This window comes from Hipposideros armiger, unplaced genomic scaffold, assembly GCF_001890085.2.
Source record: "Hipposideros armiger isolate ML-2016 unplaced genomic scaffold, ASM189008v1 scaffold_177, whole genome shotgun sequence".
Taxonomy (NCBI): Eukaryota; Metazoa; Chordata; class Mammalia; order Chiroptera; family Hipposideridae; genus Hipposideros; species Hipposideros armiger.
The window spans coordinates 639,499-660,311 of NW_017731527.1; the positions used below are offsets into that span (position 1 = coordinate 639,499).

At 33.2% G+C, this 20,813-nt stretch overlaps 1 protein-coding gene across 2 annotated transcripts in view; it reads left to right on the forward strand.

The window, feature by feature from the left end:
- MGAT4C (MGAT4 family member C) overlaps positions 1 to 20,813 on the forward strand; it is a 728,413-nt gene that overhangs the window by 62,705 nt on the left and 644,895 nt on the right. The window contains exon 1 of one of the 2 annotated variants that reach the window (XM_019652291.1): positions 9,304 to 9,361. The exons of the other annotated variant lie outside the window; for it this stretch is intronic. The gene's annotated coding sequence lies outside the window, so the exon portion shown is untranslated. Of the gene's footprint in view, positions 1 to 9,303; positions 9,362 to 20,813 lie in introns of those variants that run through there. 2 annotated transcript variants of the gene reach the window in all.

Genomic DNA, 20,813 nt, shown 5'->3' on the forward strand with positions numbered 1-20,813 from the left:
TATCCAAAATTGATTTTTTTAATCTTCTCTGTTTCTGCCCTCTTAAACTGACATCTAATATTTCCTACTGTGAAAATTATTTCCATTGTCTACTTGGTCCCTGTGCAGAAACAAACAAACAAACAAACAAACAAACAAACAAAAAACTTTAATTATACTTTGCTTACTCCATCTGTTCAACTTCTATATCTAATTGGTCATCGAGTTCTATAGATTTACCCTATTAATATCTCTCAAATCTGTCTAATATGCTCATTTTCATCACCTTAGTTCAAGTGTGTTTATCAACACACAGTTATTTCTAAATGCAAAGTTCTACATTTTTAACAATCATAGTTAACAATATATTCAGTCACATTCTTATGGATTGTTCTCCTGAGGTGTTTTGCATATAGGAATCTGTTGTGCAGTAGAAGGGGAAGAAACCTTGTGCTTGGTAAGATAACTGTGACTCAGGTAATTGCAATTGTATATGTAACAGAAAATATAACAATGCTAAAAACTCCATAAAGTTGGAAAATAAGAATAATTGATGATTCAGAAATAGTAAATTACCATATTTTGCCATGTATAATGCACACTGTTTTGCCCAAATTTGTGAGGGAAAAATAAGGGTGCACATTATACATAGTGCTAATTCCCTCTCTCTATATAAATGTTTTCAATTATTTTATTTATACTTATGAATTAAAAGTGTAACTCTAGAGATCAATAATGATATCCATATGCAAAATAATACCCTGGAATAGGATAATCGGTTTTGTTGAACTTACAATGGACTTGCAACGATGAAGAGTTCTTGGCCTTCTATGATGCATAAATATCATAAATTTGTTACTGGTACATAAAATTTCTTGTACCTTGTATCTGTTCTTGTGTTTTGTAATTATGTGTTACATAAAATTTCTTGTACCCATAATATGTTAGAAAATAAATATTAAAATTATTTTATAATACAAAAAACAACTACCTACATGTAAACAAATAAAACTTTGAATTAAAAAATTAGGATGAAAGATTTTTTTCCCTGAAAGTTTGGGCCAAAGACATGTGTGCACACTATACATGGGAAAATACAGTACATAATCTAGGAAAAATAGGACAACTGTGCATTGTGTAATTTAGAGGTCGTCATACCCTTTTTCTTTCAAGGTGTCTATTTTAATGTCTGTACATTAAATATCAGTGACTGTGAGATCTTCTTTAAATCCCTTCAAAAAGATCAGCTTTCCCTTCTTCCTTCCTATAGCACTTTTACAGACCTATGTAATAGAACTTATCCAATTTTGGTTCATTTATTTGCTTATATGTCTGACATCTGCATGAGACTTTCACCTCGTTTTTGCATCTGTGTTTGTAATATACTCAACAAATATAATTTTTGTTAAATAGTTTATATATACTAATACATGAATATATGAATTTTATATTATAGCATTATGTATTGCTGTGTCATATATTCATTACTTATATAATATTTAGAATTATATGTTCATTATACATGTGCATTTTAGAAAATGAATGCTTATACTTACCATTATCCACATACCTTAGTGTTAAACTATAGAATTTTATGCTATGTTCAGTACAATGATAAGTTCATTATAAACGTTTCCCAGTTAAAGAAACAGAGAGGTGACTAACCAGTCTCTAATCCACAAGAGGGGAGTTTGTATCTGTGCAAAGCATTTTTGAGAGTCATTTGCAACACCTAGTGACACTTTTCATTAAATAGAAGCATCCACTTACTAAAGTCCTTTTACAATAAAATGTATGGATTTTTAAAAGACAAGGGTTTGGTATATTTATAAAAATTAACCGCTAACCCCAATTGTTTCTGTTTAAGTTTATTTGACATATAGATAATCCATTATATAGATTCTTTTCTCATCAATAGATCTCCCTTTCTCCCCAGAATAGCTTGTCTTTGGGGTGTTACTTTATTACATAATAAAGTACTCATGAGACCTCATTACAGGTCCAACTCTATTTTCGATCATTAAAATTAGTGCTCTTATTAAGATAAGGTATGAAACTGCTTGGGTAGTTGCTTTCTTGAAAATTCTTCTTAAAATATTTAAAATGCTGCAGAATGGGAAATGAAAATCTTGTTTTAATAATAAAGAATGATATTTTTAGGTTAAGGAAAGCTAATTGGAATTAAATTGATAAATGTAGTGCACTATTTTATCTATAAACTGAATTGATGTAAACATGATTCATTTTCAAAAGGAGAAAAATATGAGAATAACATAATTATAATTATTTGACAATATAGCCAAGCCCAACTGTGAAGCAAATAGCTTTTCAAAGAAATGTATCAAATGCATCCATATTTGCTTGTTTCCCTTTACTTACGTTTAATTGAATGGATGAGTTAAAAACAAAACACCTTAGAATTGACTTTTATTTAACATGGTCATGTTAAACTGCTATGTTTTGGCCAAAGTAGATTTAACCATCTAATGAAAATTAAGTAATTATATTTAATTAGTTATTATATTCAAACTTAAGAACATTATTGATGCATTAGATAATATGCTATATTATATATGAATATAAATAAGAATTTATAAATCCTTTCCATGAAGCAGCTTAGAATCAGCTTATAAGTATATAATGTGGGTATGTATGTATATGTACGTGTGTATACACATATATGCCATTTCCTTTATAAATTAGCTAAAAGGTATAAATTAAAATATTAGATTTATTATACAGTAAAAGTATAAGGCCCGCAATGCCTCTAAACAATCAGGTTGTCTATTTTCCTATTTAATAATAGGAAAAAAATTTAATTGTTTTAGTCAGTTTTCTTCTCTATTAGTTTGTTGGTGCTGCCACAGCAAAATACAACAGATTGAGTGTATTAAACAACAGGCATGTATTTTTTTCACAGTTCTGGAGATTATAAGTCCAAGCTCAAAGTGTCAACTAGACTGGTTCTTTCTGAGATGCATAAGGGATGGGTTGATTCCAAGTCTCTTTTCTTGGCTTGTAGATGACTATCTTCTTACTGTGTCTTCACATTGTCTTTCTCTGTACATGGCTGTGTTGAAATTTCCGTATAAGGGCACCAGTCATATGGGATTAGGCCTACCACAATAACTTCATTTTAACTTAATTACCTCTGTAAAGTAATCTTCAAATATAGTTACATTCTGAAGTACTAGGTGTTAGGACTTCAACATATGAATTTGGGGGGGACACAACATTCCACCTTTTGACCTCCTAAAAAGGCATATCCTTCTCATACTCAAAGCACATTTTCCCCATTGCAATGGACCTTAAAGTCTTACCTTATAGCAGCAACAAATCTAAGTCCAAATTCTGCTTTAAATTTCATCTACATCAGGTATGGGTGAGACCTGAGGCAAAATTCATTCTGCGGTTGAAAAATCCATCTCCAGCTGAGGCCCTGATACATCAGACAAGACATATGTTATCAAAATACAATGGTGTATCAGGCATAGGATAGACATTTTACCTTCAAATGGGACACATCAAAAAGATAAAAAAAGGGTTAAGGGTACCAAACAAGCCCAAAACTATCAGGGCAAATTCCATTATATTTAAGTCTTAAAATAATTCTCTTTGGATGAATGCTATGTTTTATGTAAAAACAAAGCCAACAATTAATTTTAAATTGTTTTTGAACTGTCTTTGCAATCCCAGTTCTGAGCATTAAATGCATTGTTTGACATAATTTTGAGGTGCCTAAAAATAAGTATAAAGCAAAAATCATAGTGAACCATTATAGAACGTTTTTTCAAGAACTTGAATAGTCAAAAATAATAGCAAAATTACATTAATTAGATATAGGTATATAATAGACATATTTTTTCAGAATTTTATTAATATTGGGAAATAAAAGGATTAATTATTATAAACCATACATACTTTCTCAGACAGTTTAAAGTCTATATTGGTAGAAATTTTGTGTAATTAGGTACATAAACGCAGTTACTGCTCAGTGTCCACACTATTGTTATGACCATAAGCTATTTATAATAAAACTTTGCTTTTTTCTCTACTTGCTTATAGAAGACTAATGTTCTGTGCAAAATGTTATCTGTTTCTGAATATAGGCTAAATGGTTCTCTTTAGATGATAAACATTAACAACAAATTCTAAACTTTAAGTCACACAATGTCTAATAGTTTAGAGCCAATAATGCCATTATTCTTAACTGTGTTCTAGATATAGAGATATTAACTAAATCCTTGGTGAGTTGATCTATATGTGTAATTATAGTTACCAGTTACAGAGCAACTACTGTGTCAGGCATTTTGCAAATACACCATATATCACACACACAGACACACACACATACGCACACGTGTATTATTGAGTGCACGTTGGTATGTCTATAAATAAAAATTTATGATTAGATTGCAAAATGCTTAAAATTGTGTGATACAATATAAAGCAGATTTATTGAAATTGTCTACAGAATCATAAATTATTTCTGGTAATATTCAAAATAGACTAGTAAAAAAAGAAATATGAACTAATTTCTGCCCTTTAGTTTGTAATTTACTTTGACTTGTAATATATATGAAAATTATTAATAAAAAACCAGTAGAGCATGTTAATGGGATATCAAATAAGCACTATATTCAATCAGTATATATTTAGGAATGGTTGTAATAAAACGAAAACTAATACTACATATGAATGCAACTCTGAAAGGACCAGCCTGTAGAGTTATTACTCTCCTTAGCTTCCAATAAACCCTTGTAAAGGCAAAAGTTAATTAAGAATGGTAGAATAAATTTACAATGTTTTTAGACCCCAGAAAGATAGAGCTCACTTTTGTCTTTTTTCTCCTGTGTCATTTAAATACAAATCTGTTTGCAATCACATTTAGAGTTTTTCTCTTGTTAACTTCTTTGTGGTTTCACTAAAACTAAATATGAACAAGAGGATGTACTTTATTATGTTCTTTTTAAAATAATAACAAAGACTTATGATATGCTTATTTTGTTATATTTTGCTCCATTCTTCTCCAAGTATCAGAAAATTCAATAAGGTACATTTTGTAACAAAAGGTCTTAAAAAAGCATAAATTACACAGAAAGCAGAAATATGTCATAACTCAGTCTCTGATTTATATTGAACACCTGCAGACTAGAATTTTTTCTATTTGCTTTTATTTTAAAATGGCAGAAAAGAGCACTGAGCATCATCAATGTGACTCTGTTATTTGCTTTGAACCTGCTACTGCTATGTGATGACATGTTTTCTACTTAAAAAAAATATGTTCAGTGCTTATTTGTTAATATGTGGTATTTGGATCCTTCAAAAAAAGATAAAATATATTGAAATGTCAAAAATACTGTACACACAAGTCTTCTGCTTTTCTCCAAAATGTATAATGAAAACACTTGATGAGTTTTTAATTACTTATTTAACTGGGGTAAAATGCTAAACAACACAAAACTAAGGTCATGTAAGACACCAACAATCATAGCAGGAGAAAATTTCTCTGGCTGGTTTGAAAAATTGAGCTGCATGATTTGAGAGGTACATATGACTAGATTCTGTGGATGGCCTCCAGTAGCTGACAGTGACTCCCTCAGCTGGCAGCCAGTGAGATAGTCTACGACCTCAGCTCTGCTAACAACCTGAATGAGGTTGGAAGAGGGTCTCTAGGAGAGTGCAGCTCTAGTCATCATCATGATTTCGGTCTGCTGAGACCTGAGCACAGGACCCAGCTAATCACTGTAGTGGGCTAAATAACAGCTCCCAAAAGATATCCACATCTTAATCCGTGGACTCTGCGAACATCACCTTCAAGGGCAAAGAGACTTTTCAGATGTGATTCAGTTAAGGATCTGAAGAGGGAAGATGAGCTTGAATTATCTGGTGGATGATAGATGCGATCACAAACATCTTTATAATAGAAAGGCAAGAAAATGAAGAGAGTATAAAGAAATGTATAAGTGGAGGCAGAGACTGGGAGTGATGCACTTGGAAGATGGAGGAAGGAGCTACAAGACAAGGAACGTCAGTGGCCATGGAAGTTGCAAAAGGCAAGGTAATGGGCTCTTTCCAGAGCTTCCAGAAGGAACCAGCCTCGAAGATGCCGGACACCTCAGCTTTAGTTTTGTGAACTGTATTTCAGATTTTCCACCTCCAGAAATCTAACAGAATAAATGTGTGTTGTTTCAAGCAACTAAGTTTGTGGTAATTTATTATAGCAAAAACAGGGAACTAATTTACCCATGTTGACTCTTGATCCACAGAAACTGTGCAATAATAAATTTGCATTGTTTTAAGCCACTAGATTCGTGGTAATTATTATGCAGCAATAGAAAACAAATACAGTTTCTTTGTAGGTAATTGAAGTTGACCCAAAAAATATTTAACCCCAAACTACTTATGTATTCTCTCCCATATGACAAAATATAACTAGTATTCAACCCAAAGTAGTCAAGTTACAGACCTCTAAAAACAATATACTGCTGCTCTCTACTTGTACCATTCAATAATCAGAGCATAGCCTTTCTTTTTCTTTTCTTTTATTAAATGCTATCCTGTGAAGACTGTCTTAATCAGTTCAGACTGTTATAACAAATGATCACAAACTAAGTGAAGTAAATAACACACATTCATTTCTCACAGTTCTGGAGGCTGGAGGTCCAAGATTGGGGTGCCAGTACGGTCAGATTCCAGTGGACACCCTCTTCCTGGTTTAAAAATGGCAGTCTCCATTTTGTATCCTCAGAGGACAGAGAGACAGGACTGGCTCTTCCTTTTTGTATAAACCTACTAACTCCATCATGGCGCTTCATCTGTATGATTTAATTATCTTCCAAGTCCCCACATCCTAATACCTATTTATTAGGGGTAGGGTTTTAACATAAGAATTTCTGGGGACACAAACTTGATGTCTATAACAAAGACTGATCCTAAAACCCAACTTTCCTAAAATGTTATGCCCTAACCAGCATTTTTTTATAGTTTTATTGAGGTATAATTGAATACAATAAATTACACATACAGTAGTTCCCCCTTATCCCCCAGTGGAAGTCTGAAACCATGGATAGTACTGAAGCTTTTAATATAATGTGTTTTTTCCCTGTACATCCTAATGAAGGGTTGACATAGTGCAGTCATTTTAAATTGACCTAGGACAGCCATTCCAGGGGAATTGACTTGACAGCTCACTCCTCAAACCTTTGGAATGTTTGAGCTGGACAATAGAACCTTTGGACTAAGCCAAACCAGCATTATATTTCAAATAACTCTTTCTAAAGTTAATAGGAAAGCAGGACTCCTGTCTACAAGGACTGAACATTAAGGACATTAATTATAATTAACACTACCATGTATAGCTAAGAAATAATTTAGCTTATTATCACCAATAGAAATTTCTTCCTTTTATTCATATGTTTTTCTTCCCTTTCTCTTAAAAACCCCTTGTCTTCACCCCATAACTGGAACACTATTTAGGTTTCTGCCTGAATCAATACTTCCTAGATAGCTATTGTCTGGTCTCAAATGAATGTTGTTGCCTCTCATTTTGGCTTTTTATATATTTGAAGGTTAACAGTGCATACCCATGATCAAGTTTAATTTGTAAATTAGGTACAGTAAGAGATTAATAACTAATAATAAAATAGAATAATTATACCAATATACTGTAACAAAAATTATGTGAATGTGATCTCTCTCTCTCTCTCTCTCTCTCTCTCTCTCTCTCTCTCTCTCTCTCTCTCTTTCTAAATATCTGGAATATTCCATTTAATAAATTTGGACCACAGTTGACCATGGGTAACTGAAAACCGAAAGCAAAACTGTGGAAATAAGGGGGGACTACTGTACTTTAATTATACAATTACATAAGTTTTACCTTATTTATATACCTTGTGAAAAAAATCACCAAAATTAAAATAGTGAACATATGCATCACCCCCAAAAGTTGCCTCATGCCCTTGTGTACTCTTTCCCTACAAGTCTTCTCTGCACTGAACCTCCCCAGATGATCACTGAGCTGCTGTCAATATAAATTAGTTTTCATTTTCCGGAGTTTTACATATGTGGAATTATATACTAAACTCTTTTTTTTTTGTGGGTGAAGATTGGGGGAGGACCTGGGTTTTTTGGGGTTTTTTTTTGTTTTTTTTTACTCCACATAATTACTTTGAGATTCATCCATGATCCTGCATTGCAGTTCTCCCCGCTAAGCTAAAAGTACTTTCATCAAAATGTCCTCAATTTAAGGAATCTTTGGGGTTCCATCGGTACCTCCTTTCTTTGCTATAGCCTTGACATACTCTCAGTAAGCTGGGGCTGTGTGGAACTCAGCATTTTGTTTCTTATTTCTTTGGGATTATTGTTCTTTCTTGCATGATTGTCTTGGAAACTGTCATTTATTTTGTTTAGATTTTTTTTTTCTATTGGTTGTTTCAGGCAAGAGAATCCTTATTACCCCACCTTGGATGGAAGTGGAAGCCTCAAACAGTTCTGAATTCTCAGAATTTATTACTTGAATCACTTACTTTATGTTGGCCATTTGCTGCTTTTACAAGCTGAGAAACACAAATAAGTTCTTATGTTTCATTCTAAGTCTGTCTCCAGTGTAGTGCTCTGTTCTTGTCTGGTCTGTATTTAGGGAAATGTTGGCCATGGCGTTAGAAACATACATGGAGTACAAAGAAAGGGAGCTCTTGGGGAAGTTTATAATGTGATCCTTAGAGTTACAAATTTCACCTGATAAAAAATCTATTTATTAATTCTAATATGATTCAACTTCTTTTTACTTGACTCATTGCATTCAATTGTATTTAAAATTTTTAGCAGTATGTGAATATGATTACTGGCAGAGATTTCCAGAACCAGAGAGTATGGGTGCCTCTGTTTAAATCTTGATTTAGTCTCATTCTGAAAGGATGTTTAGAATTAGTCTCTCTGTTCCTAAGTTTGCTTGTGTCTAAAGATAGGGAAGGTTAATAAATGTACTTATCTCAAAAAGTTGCATCAGAATTTGATGAGTTAATAAAATGTAAGCCATTGTATTTAAGAATTGTGCTAAGTAAAAGTTAGTTATATTTTTTAAAAAAAGCACTTAGAAATGAAAAAGTATACTAGCTTCATTTTCTAAGGGTTTGTGGCTTATCAAAATTCCTTTGATTCATCTTTATCCAAATATGTATTTCTGTGAAAACCTGCCAACTTCGTCAAGCAAAACCTTTAGTGGTATATGATTGCAAAGTTTTATAGCAATTTATTTTTGTGACACTGATGTAAGATCCAAAGGAACGCTGGGAAATTGAAATGCAGCTTGTTGAATTTCGGTAGAAGCTCATGATATAAGATCTCCATCAGGAGCCCTGCCACCTCTCCTAAGGAAAATGTAAATGTCCCATAAATTGTGCTCAATGTAAAATGTTATTTGGACAATTTTGAAAGGAAGCTGTTAGAGTAAGGCATTTGCTCACTTTCTTTTCAGTTCACCTTGGGGGTACTATATGTGATATCCATTGATTCTATAGTAACTGAATTTAAGAGGATTCAAAAGGACTAGATATGACCCATCAAGGACATAAGAATTTCATTTGTTAAAATTGAAATGAGGTTATGGTTTTAGCTGAATTGGAAACTGAATTACTACTTACTGTTAGACAGACTTAGTATTTTCAGTGCCTTGAGGTTAAATTCAGTGGATAGACAAGAAGCCAGGGGTTGAATTATATTGTAGAGAGCTGTCTCTTTCATAGCAGGTGTAGTTTTATTTATGACTATCCTTTACATTTGTATGCAATAACATATTCTAAGAGGAAGAATAACCCAGGTAGTAAACATATTACATTGTATACAGGTATGACCTGAAACCAGCATTTTCAAAGTATTCGAGTATGAAGGAGCAGGGCTTCCAGTGGTAAGCTTCAGGGAGAAGGGAAAGGAGCAGATGCCTGCACTTACATACATGCACCACTTCAATTAGATGCACCTCTTCAATCTGCTTAACCTTCCAGATTTCATTGCAAGTATTTATTTTTAAAATAATGTTCTTGTTTAAACTAAGTGTCAGTCTCTGCTTTACATTTTCTCTCTCAGGTGGGGAAAAAATATATACTGGAATAAAGCAGAAGTACATTTTAGGCTATTTTGTGTACACTTCACATAAAGTTTTTGAGAACTAGAGTGATCATAACTTGTAGATAAATCAATCAACAACATCGATTTTAATATAATTGAATTCAACTTGGCAAAGGCCGATTATGATTAAATTATTATAAAGTTGAATTGAAACTAACACTTTAGTTCACTGGAATCCGAATTATTACGTTTTAGAAGAGTTATCTTTCAGTGTTTTCAGGATGAGTCAGTACAAATGTAAGAATCACAGCATTTTTATTGTGACTATCTCTGTAGTGTGTATTCCATACTAATGTATAGTGCTTTCTTCTGTGGATTTGAAGCTATTTAGAAATAGTGTGGTGTAGCAAAATAAGAATAGTATGATAAAGTAGAAAGAAATAGTATCTGTTTCTGTTACGACCATGTTTGATAGCTGGCAAGTCCTTTAGCTTTTTAAGTTTTGTTTTCTTAAATTTCTTCCTTTGAAAAATAGTGACATACTATTAGCTTGTATCTTGATATAGTGGCTGTTAAAATCAAATGAAAGAAAATATATGATACTATTACAAGGAATATAGAATCCCGAAGAAAATAATTCATTAGTGGGATTTGAGGAGAGTATTTTTATATTGCTATGAACTAAATTGTGTCATCCCCAAAATTCATATATTGAAGCTCTGACTCCCAGTGTAACAGGACTTGAAGAGGGGGCATTTGAGAGGTAATCAGGTTTAGATGAGCCAGGAGAGTAGTGCCCTCATGCCTTTATAAGAACAGACACCAGAGAGCTTGATTTTGTTCTTTCTCTGGGTACAAGTGCTGAGGAAAGGACATATAATTGCAAGCAAAGAAGAGAGTTCTCCCCAGGGACCTAATCAGATGGCACCTTAACTTTCGACTTGTTAGCCTTCAGAACTATGAGAAATACTTTTACTATTAAGACACCCAGGAAATGGTATGTTACGGGATCCTGAAATACTACATATAGTTTGAGGTTAGATGAAAAAATAAATTTTTTAAATCTTCCAAAATTATATATCAATCTTATCGATTATTATGTAAAAAATTAACTTGAAAATAATTCATAAAATGTTAAGATATATATTATAAAGTTTGGGGTGAAAAAAGAATAATTACACAAATCCTTGAAATTAAGAACAATATTTCTCCTTATAGTAAGATTACAAAATCAGTGCATACTAAATTTGTAATTGTGTCAGCCAGCATTCTCCAGGGAACCAAAATCAATGCGATATATATCCATATGTCTATATTTCTATATATCTATATATAGGAATATGGATATGTAGACATATAGATATAGATGATATAGATATAGATATAGATATTAAAAGGCTTATTTTAATGAATTGGCTCAAGTGATTGGGGGTGCAGGGGAGCTGACAGAAAAATCAGGGAGGGGATGATGTTGCAATCTTGAGGGAGAAGTACTTCTTTGAGAAACCCAGTTTTCACTTGTAAATCAACTGGTTGGACAAGGCCTATCCATAGTATCAAGTGTAATCTTCTTTACTGAAACCAACTTAAAGTCAACATGACATGTGGCTGTTAAACACATCTACATGGATTCCCATTTGATTGAATACCTGGTTACTATAGCTTCACCAAGTTGAATCATATAACTAACTATCACAGTGTTGTACAAAATCTCTTTAAATAGACACACCTTAAATGAAGGGCTATGACACTGTCTAATTGGATACATTAATATAGCTAAAGAAAAAAAATGTGCCAATTGCAGTTCAGGATAACATGGAAGCAAAGGTGAGTCCAGACAGAGTACAATAATAACAATAGTCTTTTCAGCACTATATAGGGGCAAGGGAGTTTGAGCAAAAGATCACTAATTTTTAAATCCTCTTTATGAAAGCCTACCCTAAAATAGAAATGGATACATCAGGGTCATATAGCCCAATTCTATTAAACAGTGAACTACTTTGCTCACCTCTCCTTGCTCTAAGTTCTTGACCGATAAATACAGTCATGCACTGCAAAACCACCTTTTAGTAAACGACAGACAGAATATAGGATGGTGGTCCCCTAATGGAGCTGAATTTCCTATAAGAAATAGAAGGATATGTGGTTCAGGAAAATTTTTTTTTTCTCTGACGGGTACAATAGCTGTGGCTGTTGGCAATAGCTTCCTCTTCACTCATAGCATTTCAATTTTGAGTGTACAGATTACATCCCAATCAGTCAACCGCTGACCTCTTTCTGCACACAGGAAGGAGCCTGTACTCCCAGCCTGTACTCCATGTTCAGAAGGTGCTACAGCCCTGCCCTCCCAGATCTGTCCTGATGGTTCAGAATACAGATTGCATTGCTACAAATCCTTTGCTGAGGACCAAAAAGCCTGTACAAGAAAACAGGTCCACAGGAGCTACCTTAACAAGTACTAAGTTCCACTGCCCCTTTAGCAAAAGCTTTGTGTGGTATTGTAAAGCCAGACTGTCCTTGAACTTTGGAAACATTTTCAGGTTGTAATGATGTAAAGCAGAGATGTGTTTTATTTCTTCTATCAATTCAATGCTAGATAGTGCCCTTTGCACCAGGCAGGATAAATGGAACCAAAAACAAATTTCCAGTCCAAATATTGAATCCTCAATTCTCTATCTTCTCCATTTAAACACCCTTTTGTTCTTGCATAAAAAAGAATTCTAAAGAAAAGATGAAGTTCCTTAATCTGATCATCGTTTTAGCATACAACAGCCAAAACCACATTGCCATGACCATCCACTATGTTCCTTTTTCTCTCCATCTTGATTGATGTCTTATTCCTGCTGAGTCTCAGGCCCCTTTCACACCCTCCTGACAGTCACTAACTGTTAGTATGATGTATGCCTCATCCAGCCAGTTTCTCCACTCTTTATGAAGTCTACAGTAGTGGACAATAATGTCCTAGGCTTTCACATACACTCACCACTCGCTCACTGACTCACCCAGAGAAACTTCCAAGTCCTGCAAGTCTATTCATGATAAATGCCCTATACAGGTGAACCATTTTTTAATCTTCATACATTATTTTTACTGTACTTTTTCTATGTTTAGATACACAAACACGTACCATTGTATTACAGTTACCTGCAGTATTCAGTATAATAGCATGCTATACAGGTGTGTAGCCTAGTAATAATAGGCTAAAGTCAAGGTGTGTGGTAGGCTGTACCATCCAGGTTTGCATAAGTGCACTCTGTGATGTTCACACAGCGACAAAATCACCTAACAATATATATTTCAGAATGTTTCCCCATTGTTAAGTGACACGTGGTTGTAGAGTAACGTGGCTTTTTAAGTAGATTCTTTAGAGGAGAAGATATTTGATTCTCATGCTCCAATCCATGTGGTAGTTTTATTTTTTATGTACTTTACAAAATCGCCATTCTGATTGTGTGCATTTTTAAACAGTTTTATTGAAATATAATTGACATAAAATAAACTACACATATTTAAAGTCTACAATTTGACATTTTGCCATATGTACATGCCCATAAAATTAACATCACAATCAAGATAATGAATATGTATTTAACCCCAAAAGGCTTCCTCATGCCTCTTTGTAATCCTTTCCTCACATCTCTCCTGTCCCCTGGCAACCACTAATCTGCTATCTGTCTAAAGATGAGTTTGCCTGTTCTAGAGATTTATGTAAATAATACACAGCATGTACACTTTTAGTTTATCTTCTTTTACTTAGCATAATTATTTTGAGATTCATCCATGTGTTACATGTAACAAGAATCTATTCCCTTTTATCGCTTAATCATAATTCCATTGCAAGAAAATAGAATTTCTTTATCCAATCACCTGTTGATGGTGATTTTGTCTATTAAAAATAGAGCTCCTATAAATATTTATGTACAAGTTTTGTATATAAATATGCTTTCCTTTTTCTGGTGTAAATGTTTAGGAGTAAAATAGCTGGATCATATAGTAGGCATATATTTAAGTTTTCAAGAAATGTTTCAATTGTTTTTCCAAATCTGTTGTACCATTTTACATCTGTACCAACAATATATGAGAGCTGCAGTTCCCCATTTTCAGCAACACTTGTGTCTTATTGCATCAGGCTACTATAACAGACTGCCAAAGAATGAGTGGCTTATCAACAACAGACAATTATTTCTCACAGCTCTGGAGGCTAAGTCCAAAATGAGGGCACTAGAAGATTTGGTGTCTGGAGAGGGTACACTTTCTGTTTCACAGATGGCTGTCTTCTCACTGTGTCCTTATGTGACAGAAAGAACAAGAGAGTCCTCAAGGGTACTGATCCCATTCTTGAGGGCTCTAGTGCCATGGCCTAATCACCTCCTGAAGGTACCACTTCCTAACACCATCACACTGGAGGTTAGGATTTCAACATAAGAATTTTGAGGGGACACAAACATTCAGTTTACAGCAACTTGGTATGTCCAATCTTTATAAATCTTTGACATTCTAATAAATGTATATTGCTATCTCACTGTATTAGTATTTTGTTTAATTAATATTTCCTCAAAGATTAATGATATCAAACATCAATGCATGTGTTTATTTGCTATTCATGTATCTTTTTGTGAAATATGTATTCAAACTTTTTGCCTATTTTAAAAATTAGGTTGTTTTCTTATGATTGGATTTTGAGAAATGTTTATATATATTTTTATACAAGCCCTTTGTCAGATATATGCTTTGCAAATAGGGTCTTCCATTCTGTAACTTTTCATTCTCTTGATAGTGTCTTCTGTAAGGTAGTAATTTTAACATTGAGGCAGTCTAGTTTGTCAATTTATTCTTTATGTATCATAATTATAGCACTGTATCTAATAAATCTTTGCCTAACCCAAGGCCTTAAACATTTTCTCCAATGTTTTTCTCTAGATATTTTATCGTTTTCAGTTTTACATTTAGATCTGTGATAAATTTTGTGTCCTTTGTTGTATGTGATGAGAACTATGTAATGACTTTTACATTTTCATATGGATAGGCAATTGTTGAAATATTTGTTGAAAAGGCTATCACTTTCCATTAAGTTGCCTTTACACCTTTGTCAAAACTCAGTTGTCCAGATATGTGTCTTCTAGATTCTCTAGTCTCTTCTTTTTTTTCTATTCATCTGTCTTAACTATATAACTACCTTGACTAAAAGAAATTTTTAAAAAACAGCTAAATAAATGGAGAGATATACTATGTCAATGCTGTTGGAAGATTTGATAGTAAGGTATCTTTCTCATGAACACAGCCTATAAATTTATGCAGTCCAAATCAAAACCCTCACACGGATACTTGTAGAAATTGACAAGCTAATTGTAGAACTAATATGAAAACACAAAATACTTAGAATAGCCAAAGCAAATTTGTAAAAGAAAAAGTTGGAGAAGTATATCTGATTTCAAGAATGAGGGCTAGACAGGATTTTCTTAATTCAGCAATGTAAACATTTTCTAGTGACAAGTTACAAAGTCAACATGACTTTCCAAGTAATACCTCTTCACAGAAACTTTCTGTATGAAACATCTACAGACTGATTTGGTAATCATTGTGCTTTAATGATTTCATTCAATTTTTTTAATTGTTTCATTATTATATTAAAAACACTTATAAAGCTTTTTCTCTGTATGCCTCATATTACATGAAAATAATGCAAATTATATTTATACTAAAAAATTTGAACACTATTGAATGCATGGATTCTATCAGTTGAGTTCTGAGGCAAGCCTGATTCTAAAAAAAAAAGTTTTGAGATTTCGTAAGCCTAGATTTGTATTATAATCTTCTACTTCCTTCTTATAATTGTACTCTACTACTTTTGACAACCCACATTTAAAAAGCTGAAGAAAGATAGGTAGGTTTGTACTGTTATTTGTTTTTTCTTTCCTTAGGCTTTAATTTGCCTGTTGATATGACATGATTTACCCCAAATCATCAATAAATTAAGCAATGTGCCTTGAATCTCCCAAGACATCAAAATTGATTCCTGAAAAGAAGTTCAGGGAAAATAGTAGTAATCCTAAAGCTATTAATTAGAATGACAAATAAAAATCTCAGAAAATAAAAATAAGGCATTTTGTAACTGAAAACTATTCTGCCTTGAGATGCTCAAAACTACTCTAGTTGAGGGTGGGGGTGAGGTTGGTGAGGCAAAGCTAACTGTTCAATAGTTTCCAGCTAGTCTTAACCCTTGTTGATTTTGTTCTAATTTTGTATCTTATTATAATATTGGATCTCTTCGACAATAACCTCTGAATGCTTAATTGGCTAATATTCCTTAAGTGTATGGGAGTGTTCATACAAGTTAAGAAAAAGGGTAGATTGCAAGAAAATTACTATCACCATGTGGCTTGTAGGTTTTGCGGTTTGGGGGATTGATTTAATGTGCTGTAACTGGAATATTACAATAACCAACTTTCCACAGTGCTCCTACAATTCTCAAGCTTTTTTAAATGAGCTCTTACCTTATTGGGAAATATGTCTGTATCTCAGGAGGCTCTACTTCAACTCTTGTATAAGAATTGCCTGCATTGGTATAGAGTTACTAGAACCTTACTTATACCAAGTTATTTTTCTTATCTCTCGATAGACCCTTCTCAAGGAGGCCATATCCCGTTTGTCACATTTTGACAATATACATTCCATTTCAGTTTACTCACATGGGAACCAGGGAGATAAAATCCACAAGCCAACAAATACGTTGATTTCTACTATGTTCAAACTGTATGCTAGCTACTCTATGGGATTCAAGATGAGCAAAGTGGTTCCTCTAATCAAACTGAATAAAGGTTCATCATTATCATTCAACCCAAAATATTTATATTTTCAGTGGCTCTGAACATACATGTGATACGATGGGATGGACTTCAATTTGAATATCTAGTCCAGCAAAATAGGACTGTAATTACTGAAGTAGATCTTTCCTCAAACAAGCAGATACCTTTGAATTTATGTAGGAAGAGTCATGAATTTTGAGTTTTATGCTGTGTAATCTCTGAAAGTGACATGCTATTCTTTGCCATCAACACTTTCCCCAGCCTCCTTAGCCGAGATGTTTGATATAGAAGTCCTGTGTGTTTTGCATTATTTTGTTGATTTAAAAGATTTAAGGGTACCAGATTTTAAAATCTGGAAGTGTTTTTGAAATTTGACAAATTGCACTATTTTTTTTGTTCTTTTTGTTACCAATTTTATGACCTGTTGAGGATAATGATTTATCTTTAAAAGAAAAATCACATCAGAGGAAGAGGTAGTGCTTTGTATCCAATGACACCTACTATTTCTTTATAAAATACTTAAATAAAGATGTAGATTGTGTATTAGAATCCTTACCAAAGTGAACAGTTCTATATATTATATGCAAAGTAATATGGTAAAAAAAATTAACATGACAAATGCCATTCATTTGTTCAAGTACTGAAAAGTTTGTACATTGTCTTAGGTTATATCTGTATAATTTTAAAAATTAAATAAAATATAGGACAAGTATATTATTTAGAAGAATGTAACATAAGAATTTATCGAAATATTGAGAAAAGTTGTCATTTAAAGATATCTGATTGCTCTTAAAATTACTCTAAATATGTTTGTTTGTAGCTACTTTTGCTGCCTAGATAATCTGAATTGAGAGAAGAGAATTGAGGCAGGTTTATGACGTGTAAGCCGGATTGGATGAGTACCAGAATAAGTGGGTAGAAAGAAAAGAAAGCAATATTTGTCAGCTACTTTAAAAGAAATTTGGATGTAATCAAAGAAGAAAAAGTTGAAGGAAAATATATGTTCTTCAACTTCAAGTTTATAATTAACATTCAGCAATTTTAATTATTAATAAACTAATGTGAACAACTGATAGCTTCCTTTGGCTAAAATTTGTACTGATATTTTTAAAAGTCTTAATTTCCTTTATTTCTTGATTATTTTGTGAGATATAGTTTTGTAAATGTTAAGAAACAAATATCCTGACCATAGTGACATATTAAAATTCACATCTTACACTCCTCGAGGTCTTGATTACCATTGGTGACTGATTACCATTCCCTTTGATATTTTTCTCTGGTTTACATGAAGTTATATAAAATATTTCTGACCCTGACTACTCTTCCTCTTATTCTGATACCCAAAAATAGGCATTCCCTCTAGTTCAATTCTCAGGACTCCTGTCTCTTCTTGCTCCTTGGTACGCTCATTCAATACTAGTCTCATCAATTATCCTCACACATATGATTCCCAAATGTTAAAGGCAATTATGCTTAAAGAGATTGGCATGTTAAGAATATGAACCAGAATTCCCAGTGATTCAGCTTTCACCGAGGACTATAGGCCTGGAAATAAAATGTTAAATTCCTGGTTCTTTGTCATCCTTCTAGTTTCTATAATGATAAATTATGGATATTACCCAGAGACCATCAGCAATGTCAAAGGCAATTCTACAATTAGAACTGTTTGTAACATTTCTAACAGCCCATGTTATTTGAAAGTCAGCCGATGACAATGTCTAGATGAGTGTGTCTGACAAGTCATCTATTTGGTTTTACTTTTTAGCATATCAGTAGATCAAATTTTAACATTCTGATGAGCTACAGAGTGAAGTATCAAAGGAATTTTGTATATATTTAGACCCCCTTAGCCAAATAGCCACTGTTAAACTGATAAATGAAATAGCAGTGAGTAAAGCAGGGTTTGGGTCTTGTTTGTTCTTAAATCTACACAATAATTAAAGCTAATCAAATGAATCATATTGGCCTTAATTGTAATGGCTAACTTATGTGTTACAGAGCTTATTATTAAAGTCTTCAGAATTCCCAATTCATTGTGTGGGAGGCAGTTTTTCTTATGCATATGTCACCGTATTTGTTGTCTCTCTTCCCCATGTATGTATGTGACCCAGGTCTGTGATCTTTCAAATTGAATATATCAGTCATTTATTACCAGCTCTATTTTAATTTCCTTTCTAGTTACCATTGAAAGTAAAAGACTGCTGGTAATTTTTAATTTTACTTTAGGCAGCAAAAGACATATCTGCATGATTAAAATACCAGATATCTCTATGACTGTTATCAATTATATTAATTAAGTGAAAAGTGTAGCAAAATTTGCTCTGAGGGAGGAATAAAAGTGTTGCCCTAAAACCTTTATTAATACACAGCTGTCCACAAGCTACTGCATTTCTCATAGTTTAGCCATATTTTGTCCAATTTTAAAAGAAAAATTTTAGAAGACTTGGAAAAAATAGTTTAAGGAGAAATAATTGGGAAATAGGTACCTGTGTACATCATGAGTAGCTGCTTTGATGTGAATTAACCTGCACAGAAATACAGGTTGATTAAATAGTTGAATTGACTAATTGTCTTTAAATATATGCCTAGTTGAACAGCCATTTAAATTCTCTAACAAGCTACATAGTTCAGAAAAATTTTAATCCATTTAGGAAAATGAACCTAATGGCTCAGCAAGATTTCTACTAAGATTTAGAAAATTACAGTTCAAATTTAGAATGATTATAGCTGTAAATCAGCATTTAAAGAGATGTTACCTACATTACCTCAATCCTTACTGAAACCCTGCAAGGTAGTGAGCATCATAGGATACTGTGAACTTATTAGCAGTTTGACCATGATCACACAATGGTATTGGAACATAGATTCAAAATCAGGTCCTCTGATTTCAAGGTTAGTGCCACCCTCATTAATTCAGGTACATGCAAATACTCACTGTATGCCAGTACCTGGTAAATACATCATAGGTGGGGAACAGAGGGCACAATTCAGAATAGGTCAATAGTTTTGCTTTGAAGTAGTTTTGCGTATAGCAGATGAGACAGACAAGTAATTAGGTCATGTGATATTTTGAAAGTATCATATCCAGGGTAACTATAACATGTCTTGATGGGATCTAGAAAGGAAATGTAACTGATATTTTGGAGGGGGCACAGAGAAGATACCTAAAATGATATTTGTAATTAGCAGACCTACCTATGGAAATGAAGGATTGTTCTAGAACAGGGGTTGGCAAACTTTTGAGATAGAAGAGCCAATCCTGTCCCTCACACCAATTTAAAAATTATTTGAGAGCCATAAAACAAATAAAATCATTATTTGAATAATATCCTTTAAAATTTTTATAAATGAAACTATGATAGTTTTATTTTCATTTTCAATATTACTTCAGAGCCACATGTACGGACTCAAAGAGCTGCATGTGGCTCGCGAGCCACAGTCTGCTGGCCCCTGTTCTAGAAGAATGAAGAGTATGTAGGCGTATCTGAGATGAGAGATAACATTGCTTACTAAGTGAACTGAGTAGTTCACTGTGATTTACATTTAGTATTTCAGTGAGAAATAGTCTAAGCTGAAGATGTTCTTCAGCCTTCACATGGACATTGGAAAATTTCTGGAGATTTTTTTGTATGTCAGAATGACTGAGGAGGAATATTACCAAGATCTAATGTGTGTGGGACAAGGTTTCATTGCAGTTCAGTGGATAATTTTTTTCAACCTAAAATGATAATTGTAGTCTCCACACAGATAACAGATCATTAACAGCCTTATTATTGTGGGCCACTGAAGGGTTTTAATCGAAGAGTGGACATGGTAAAGGGTAGACATGATTACTATTTTAAAAACATTTATCTAGTTCCCTGTGGAATGTGAGTTAGAAAGTATGCAAGTAGACACTAACACTACCAGTGCGCACTCTACTTTGGAATAGGCAAGTCTAAGCGAGAGGAATTTTGCTGG